Source organism: Elephantulus edwardii, unplaced genomic scaffold (assembly GCF_000299155.1).
Source record: "Elephantulus edwardii isolate Elephantulus edwardi_28Jun2011 unplaced genomic scaffold, EleEdw1.0 scaffold00131, whole genome shotgun sequence".
NCBI classification, from domain to species: domain Eukaryota; kingdom Metazoa; phylum Chordata; class Mammalia; order Macroscelidea; family Macroscelididae; genus Elephantulus; species Elephantulus edwardii.
The window spans coordinates 1,949,289-1,956,410 of record NW_006399881.1 but is presented as its reverse complement, the minus strand read 5'-3'; positions in this window follow the sequence as shown (position 1 = coordinate 1,956,410).

The window sequence follows — 7,122 nt, the reverse complement described above, 5'->3', positions numbered from 1 at the left end:
CCTGATGGAGCCCCTTCTTGATTTTGAACCATGTAGTGTCTCCTTGCTCTGTTCTGACAACTGCCTCTTGGTCCAAGTATAGGTTTTGCATTAGCACAATCAAATGTTCTGGGATTCCCATTCTTCAGAGTCAGCCACAGTTTGTTGTGATCCACACAGTCAAAAGCCTTTGCATAGTCAATGAAGCACAGGTAGACATTCTTCTGCTATTCTTTGCTTTCTGCCAAGATCCATCTAACATTAGCTGTAATATCCCTGGTACCACGAACTCCTCTAAATCCAGCCTGCACATCTGGCAGTTCTCTGTTGACATATTGTTCCAAACGTTTTTGGATCATTTTCAGCAGAATCTTGCTTACATGTGACATTAATGATATTGTTCGATAATTTCCGCACTCTGTTGGGTCACCTTTCTTTGGAATGGGAACAAATATCGATCTTTTCCAGTCAGTGGGCCAGCTGGCTATTATACAGATTTCTTGGCACAACTAAGTGAGCACATCCAGGGCAGTGTCTGTTGAAATATGTCAATTGGTATGCTGTCAACTCCTGGAGCCTTGTTCTTTTTGCCAATTCCTTCAGAGCAATTTGAACTTCCTCCTTCATCACCATAAGCTCTTGGTCATATGTCATTTCATGAAATTCTTCTCTGTCAGCCAATTCCTTCTGATACAGTGACTCTGTGTATTCCTTCCATCTTCTCTTTATCCTTCCTGGATCATTTAACATTCTGTCCAAATTATCCTTAAGAATTGCCACCCGTGGCTTGAATTTGCTTTTCAGCTCCTTCAGCTTAAGAAAAGCTGAGCGAGCTTGGCCCTTTTGATTTTCTGACTCCAGCTCTCTGCACATTTCATTATAGTATCTTGCTTTGTCATCCCAGGCTTCCTTTTGAAATTTTCCATTTAGCTCTTTGATTTCTTGGTTTCTTCCTTTAGCTTTGGCTTCTCAGTGCTCTAATGCAATACTCATAGTCTCATCTGACATCCATCTTGGTCTTTTCTTCTTTTTCAGCCTTTGTCATGATCTTTTGCATTCTTCATGGACGATTTTATTGATATCCTCCCAGAGCTCCTTTGGCCTATACTCATTGGTGCTCAAGGCCTCAAACCTGTTCCTGGGATGGTTTTGAAATTCAATTGGGATAGACATAAGATCAAATTTTGGTTCCTGTGGACTTGATTTAATTTTTCTCAACTTCAGCTTGAACTTGCATATGAGTAGTTGGTGGTCTGTCCCACAATCAGCCCCCGGTCTGGTTTTCACTGCTGATATTGAGCTTCTCCAGAGAATCTTTCCACAAATGTAATCAATTTGACTCCTATGCATGCCATCAGGTGAGATCCATGTGTATAGCCTGCATTTATGTTTCTTATAGAAGGTATTTGCAATGAATAACTCATTGAATGTGCAGAACTCTATCATTCTATCTCCAGCCTCATTTCTCTCACCAAGCCCGTATTTTCCAGTTACTGATCTGTCTTCCCTGTTCCCAAGTTTTGTGTTGCAGTCGCCCATTATTATCAATGCATCTTGATTGCATGTTTGATCAACTTCTGATTGCAAAAGTTGGTAGAAATATTCTATTTCCTCCTCTTTGGCTCTAGTTGTTGGTGCATATATTTGAATGATAGTGGTATTTACTGGATTTCCTTGTATGTGTATGGATATTATCCTGTCGCTCACCACATTGTATTTCAGGATGGATCTAGAAATGCCTTTTTTTAAATTATGAAACCAACCCCATTCTTCCTCACCTTTTCATCCTGGCACAGTAAATCATGTCTGATTCAAAATGTCCCATGCCAAGCCATCTCATTTTGCCAATACCTAGTATGTCAATATTTATGCGTTCCATTTCTTTCTTAACAATGTCCAATTTTCCTACATTCAGGCTTCTCATGTTCCACGTTCCAGTCACTAGTGTCTGCTTATAGCTGTTCCTTCTCTGTATTTCCCTTTCTAAGATCTCAGTCTCAATTGCCATGTCTGCTAGTCCAAGCAATAGTCTAAGTGTGCTTTATTGTACATAGGGTTTTCGAAGGCCTGTTTTTTCGGAGTGGATGGCCAATCTTTCTTCCTAGTCTGTCTTAATCTTTAAATATATATAATAGTATCTCACAGACAAGCATTCCACAGAAAAGAGCAGGTGAAAGACAATTGCCCATTTATAACAATGACCAATAGATTCAATGTTGCTGCCCACCCACGCTTCCTTACTCCACCTTTATCCCTTCCTACTTTTGCCTACAGCATTCAATATCCGTCTCCCATTGACCAGCCCCTGATGTGATGGCCTAAGTCCCAAGCCATCAGAATTTCTGTGTTTCTGATTCTGAACATATCGTGCTGCTGTGAGTCTCTTATGATGTAGCCAATATGACTTCAATTTAAAGTTTTTAAGTACAACTGTAATATACAACTTCCACTCGGGGATTGCCTTCTCATGTGTTAATACCTCTTGTCTTCCATTTGAAGCCAGGTGCTGATGCAAAATGTCTTGGCCCGAGGGCCCAAAACAATGCATCTCCTTATTTCCTGACTTCTGGTCCCAAGAGTGTTAATTGTGGATTCATGTAAGATAAAGCTGTTGACAATTTCAATCTCTTTTCTGTCCATCGTGACACTACCTATTGGTCCAGTAGTAAAATTTTTTTTCTCTTGATATTGAGATGCAATCCATACCGAAGACTGCATTCCTTTATCTTCTGCAACAAGTGCTTCAAATCCTTCTCACTTTCAGCAAGTAAGGTTGTGTAATATGCATAATGTAGGTTATTGATGAGTCTCCCTCCAATCCTGATACCACATTCCTCTTTATAGAGTCCAGCTTCTTGGATAATTTTCTCAGCATATATCATCTTAAGAATAGGTTTTAGCAAGGAACTCATGCAATATTATTCAAAATGGGTGACCCTGGAGGACATTATGCTGAGTGAGGTATCTCAGTCACAAAGGGACAAATGTTATATGGTGCCACTGTTTTAGAATGAGGCTGACATCGGAATGGGGGTAAGACTGAGTAAAACTGGATGAAATATGTTTACTGCATTGAAGTCTTTGGGAGAGAGAATATTTAATATTTTAGGGCATTATGTTTATCGTAAGAGTATGGAATGGAGGTTGCAGAGTGGATTTTAATTAGGGTTGGGGGATGTGGGGGGGATTGCGTATCAATGAGGGAGTTTTTCTTTTGCTTTTGAAGGAGAGGAGCAAACGGGGGGGAGGGAGGCAGGGAGAGGGGTGCAACAATGAATGAATGGAATTCCAAAATCTCTGTAGATGTTCATTGAAATGAAAAATAAATAAATTTTAAAAAAAAGAATAAGTTTTAGGCACTGAACACAAATGATAGAAGTCCAGATGGGTTGTAGGATGATATTGAGGATATCATCTTTGAAGAAACCAAGAGGTAATGAAATTAAAAGAAAATAGAAATGGCTGTCAGAAGAGACTCTAAAGATTGCACTGGAGTGATGAGAAGCCAAATCTAAAGGAAAACATGTCAAAGTGAAAGAGCTGACCAGGTGATTTCAAAGGGCAGCTAAGAAAGACAAAGCATTTTAATTGAATATGCAGGGAGCTGGAATTGGAGAATTAAAAGGGAAGAGCTCGCTCTGCATTTCTCGAGCTGAAAGAACTGAAAAACAACTTTAAGCCTCATATCGCAATGTTGAAAGATGCTATGGGCAATATATTGAGTGACCAGAAAACATCAAAAGAAGATGGAGGGAATACACTGAGTCACTGTACAAGAAGGAATTGATTGACACTGAAAAATTTCAGGACGTACCATATAAACAGGAGCCAATGGTAATGAAAGGGGAAGTGGAAGCTCCATTGAATACATTGGAAAAAAATAAGGCCCCAGGAATCAATGGGATACCAATTGACTTGTTTCAGTTAACAGATGCAACCTTGGATATACTCATCAATCTATGCCAGGAAATGTGAAGGATGGCCCTCTGGCCAACGGATTGGAAGAAGTTCATATTTGTTCCCATTCCCCAAAAGGGTGATTCAACTGAATGTGGAAACTATTGAACAATATCACTGATATTTAGCGCTTCCTCAAAAAGCTGAACATTGAAATTCCATACGACCCAGCTATTCCACTACTTGGAGTAAACCCTGAGAATATAAGAACTGAGGCACAAACTGAGATTTGTACACCAATGTTCATAGCAGCATTATTTACCACTGCAAGAACATGGAAACAGCCCAAATATCCAACCACAAACTAATGGATTGAGAAATTATGGTACATTCACACAGTGGAATACTATGTGTGCATGCAGAAGCAAGGATTTTGTAAATTATTACCTAACTTGGGAGGGACTGGACAGCACTATGCTGAGTGAACTCAGTCCCACAAGGACAAATATTGTATAAGACCATTATTGTAGAATGAGTATAAGAATCCAGGAGAGGTAGGACAGACTGGAAGCGGAGGGATGTGGATGTGCATGGAGAGGGGGGATTAATCATTGGGTTGCACAATTTGATGGTTGTGGGGGTGAGGGAAATTGAAATAATTTGTTCAAATTTGTATTCAAGTTTTGGAAATAAACTAGTGGAAAGCAAACAAACAAACTAAAAGAAAATAGATTTTGAATAAAAGAGACAAATAAAAAGAAAAAATCACTGGTATCAATCAAATGCAAACAAAATACTGCTAAAAATAATTTAAAATGACTGGAACACTACATTGATAGGGAATTGCCAGAAGATCAAGTGGAATTTACAAGAGGCCATGGCACCAGGGGTATCATTGCTGATGTCAGATGGATCCTAGCTGAAAATAAGGAATACAAGAAGATAGTCTATTTGTGCTTTATTGACCATGCAAAGGTATTTAATCATGTGAATCATGACAAGTTGTGGCTGACATGGAGAAAAATGGGAATCGCAGAGCACTCAATTGTGCTCTGGATCAGGAGGTGATTGTGAGAACAGAGCAGGGGAACATTGCATGGTTTGGAATTAGGAATGGAGTGCGTCAGGGTTGTATTTTCTCTATACCTGTTCAATCTATATGCCGAGCAACTGCAAAATACTTGCTACTAATTTATGAAACTTTTGTCTGAGAGTTCAAAGAAAACTTCAATAATAATAAATATGCATTCAACTGGAAGGTTTTGATTCACAGGTCCTGAGATTCTTATTTACTGTGCAGAAAAGTAAATCATTCTAGATAAAAACTGCCCTAAAGTAGAAGCCTTTTTCTAAACTCCTTGGCTGAAAGCATACCAGCTTTTCATATACAACCAAGGAATTTTTAATTTTTTTTTTTTACCATAAAAGCACCAGGAGTTCCAGCAAGGGCCTGCTTTTTGGAAGTAGCATTTTCCATTTAATGGAAAAATATAAAAGAACATTGCCACTGAATCAATACTGACTCAAGACGACTCTGTTGTTGTTAGGTGCTGTTGAGTATGACTCATAGAGACCCTCTGAACAACAGATCTGAATCTTGTCGTATCATGTGCCATCCTCACCATCTCTGATACAGTTGACCCCATTACTGGAATTATCATGTCAATCCATCTTTTTGGTGGTCTCCCTCTCTTCCTCTGACCCTCCAACTTTCCAAGCATGATATCCCTTTTCAAAGAGTAGTAGTATCTCCTAGCAACATGACAAAAATGTGAGAGATAGTATATAACTGCCCCACATGGTTTCCAAGTTTATAATTATTTTTAAGATTTTCTTTTTTGTGAGTGCTTTTATTTATATTGATTTACATACAAGATGCATATACATTGTATTTCCTTCATGTATAGTGTGCTTCACACATTCCTTCACTCACATTGTGTTTCATATAATCATTTATGTATATTGTGGTTTACAAAATCAGTTACCATTGATCTATGCCAACTATTACCAAATCTTTCCCATTTCTTCACACATACCCCCATTTACCCACCAAACTAGTCTACCTTAGTGATTTCCCTCCTCCCCATTTTCTACTCCCTTGCTTCTTCCCCTTCCCCATTTGAATTTTTATACACATCTTAATAGTTATCCTTCTAATTTTACAATAATGATCTTATGCAGTATTTGTCTTTATGAGATTGATTTAGCTCACTCAGCAAAATACCCTCTAGACTCTCTCATATTATATAGTATTTTACAAAGTGTTTTCCTTAGTGCTACATGGTATTCCATTGTGTAAAAGCACCAATTTCTAACGCATTCTTTTGTTGATGGGCATTTCAGCAGTTTCCATTTTTTAAGCTATTGTGAATACTGCTGCTAAGAACATAGAGGTAAAATCTCAATTTGTATCTCAGTTCTATTTTCCTTAGAGTATATTCCTAGAAGTGGAATAGCTGGGTCATATGGGATCCCTATGTTAAATTTTTTGAGGAAAAGCTAAATTGCCTTCCAGAGTGGCTGCACCATTCAGCAACTCCACCAGCAGTGCCTGAAAGTTCCCATATCTCCTTTGTCTTTCCAACATGTATTGCTTGGTGTCCTGTTAAACTTTGTTACTGTCACTGGGGTGAGATGATATCTCATTGTGATTTACATCTCTCTAATTGTCAGTGATTTTTGAACATTTATTCATGTGTGTGTTGTCCATTTGAATATCTTTCTTTGTGAAGAGTCTTTCCATGGTTTTTTGTTCATTTTGTGATTAAGTTACTTGCCTTTTTCTTGTGGAAGTCCTGTAGTAGTCTGTAAACTTTTGTTATGATCTCCTTTTCTGTGATGTCATTGTTACATATTTTATCCCCAGTGTGTAGGGTTGGTTTAGTTTTTTTTTTTTCCTTCTTCACCCCATTGGTAAAAGGTTTTGATACACGGAAGAACTTAATTTTTCTTGGTTGTGTATTTCTGACTTTATTTGCAAGTCTATTTAAACCATAGGCAAGTGATTCTATGTTTAGTCTATTTTCTTTCTTACCATCTTTATGGTTTTAGACTTTACTCTTGGATCTCTATTCCACCTTTTGTTTTATTTCGGTTTTGATTTATTTTCTTTTTATTTTATACTGGTTTATTTACAAAGTTCATATACATTGTTTTTCACACTGGATCTTTCTTATTGCCTTTACCCCTCTCCATACACCAAATTATGCATTCCTATGATTAATGCCCCCCCCATCCTCACTCCTC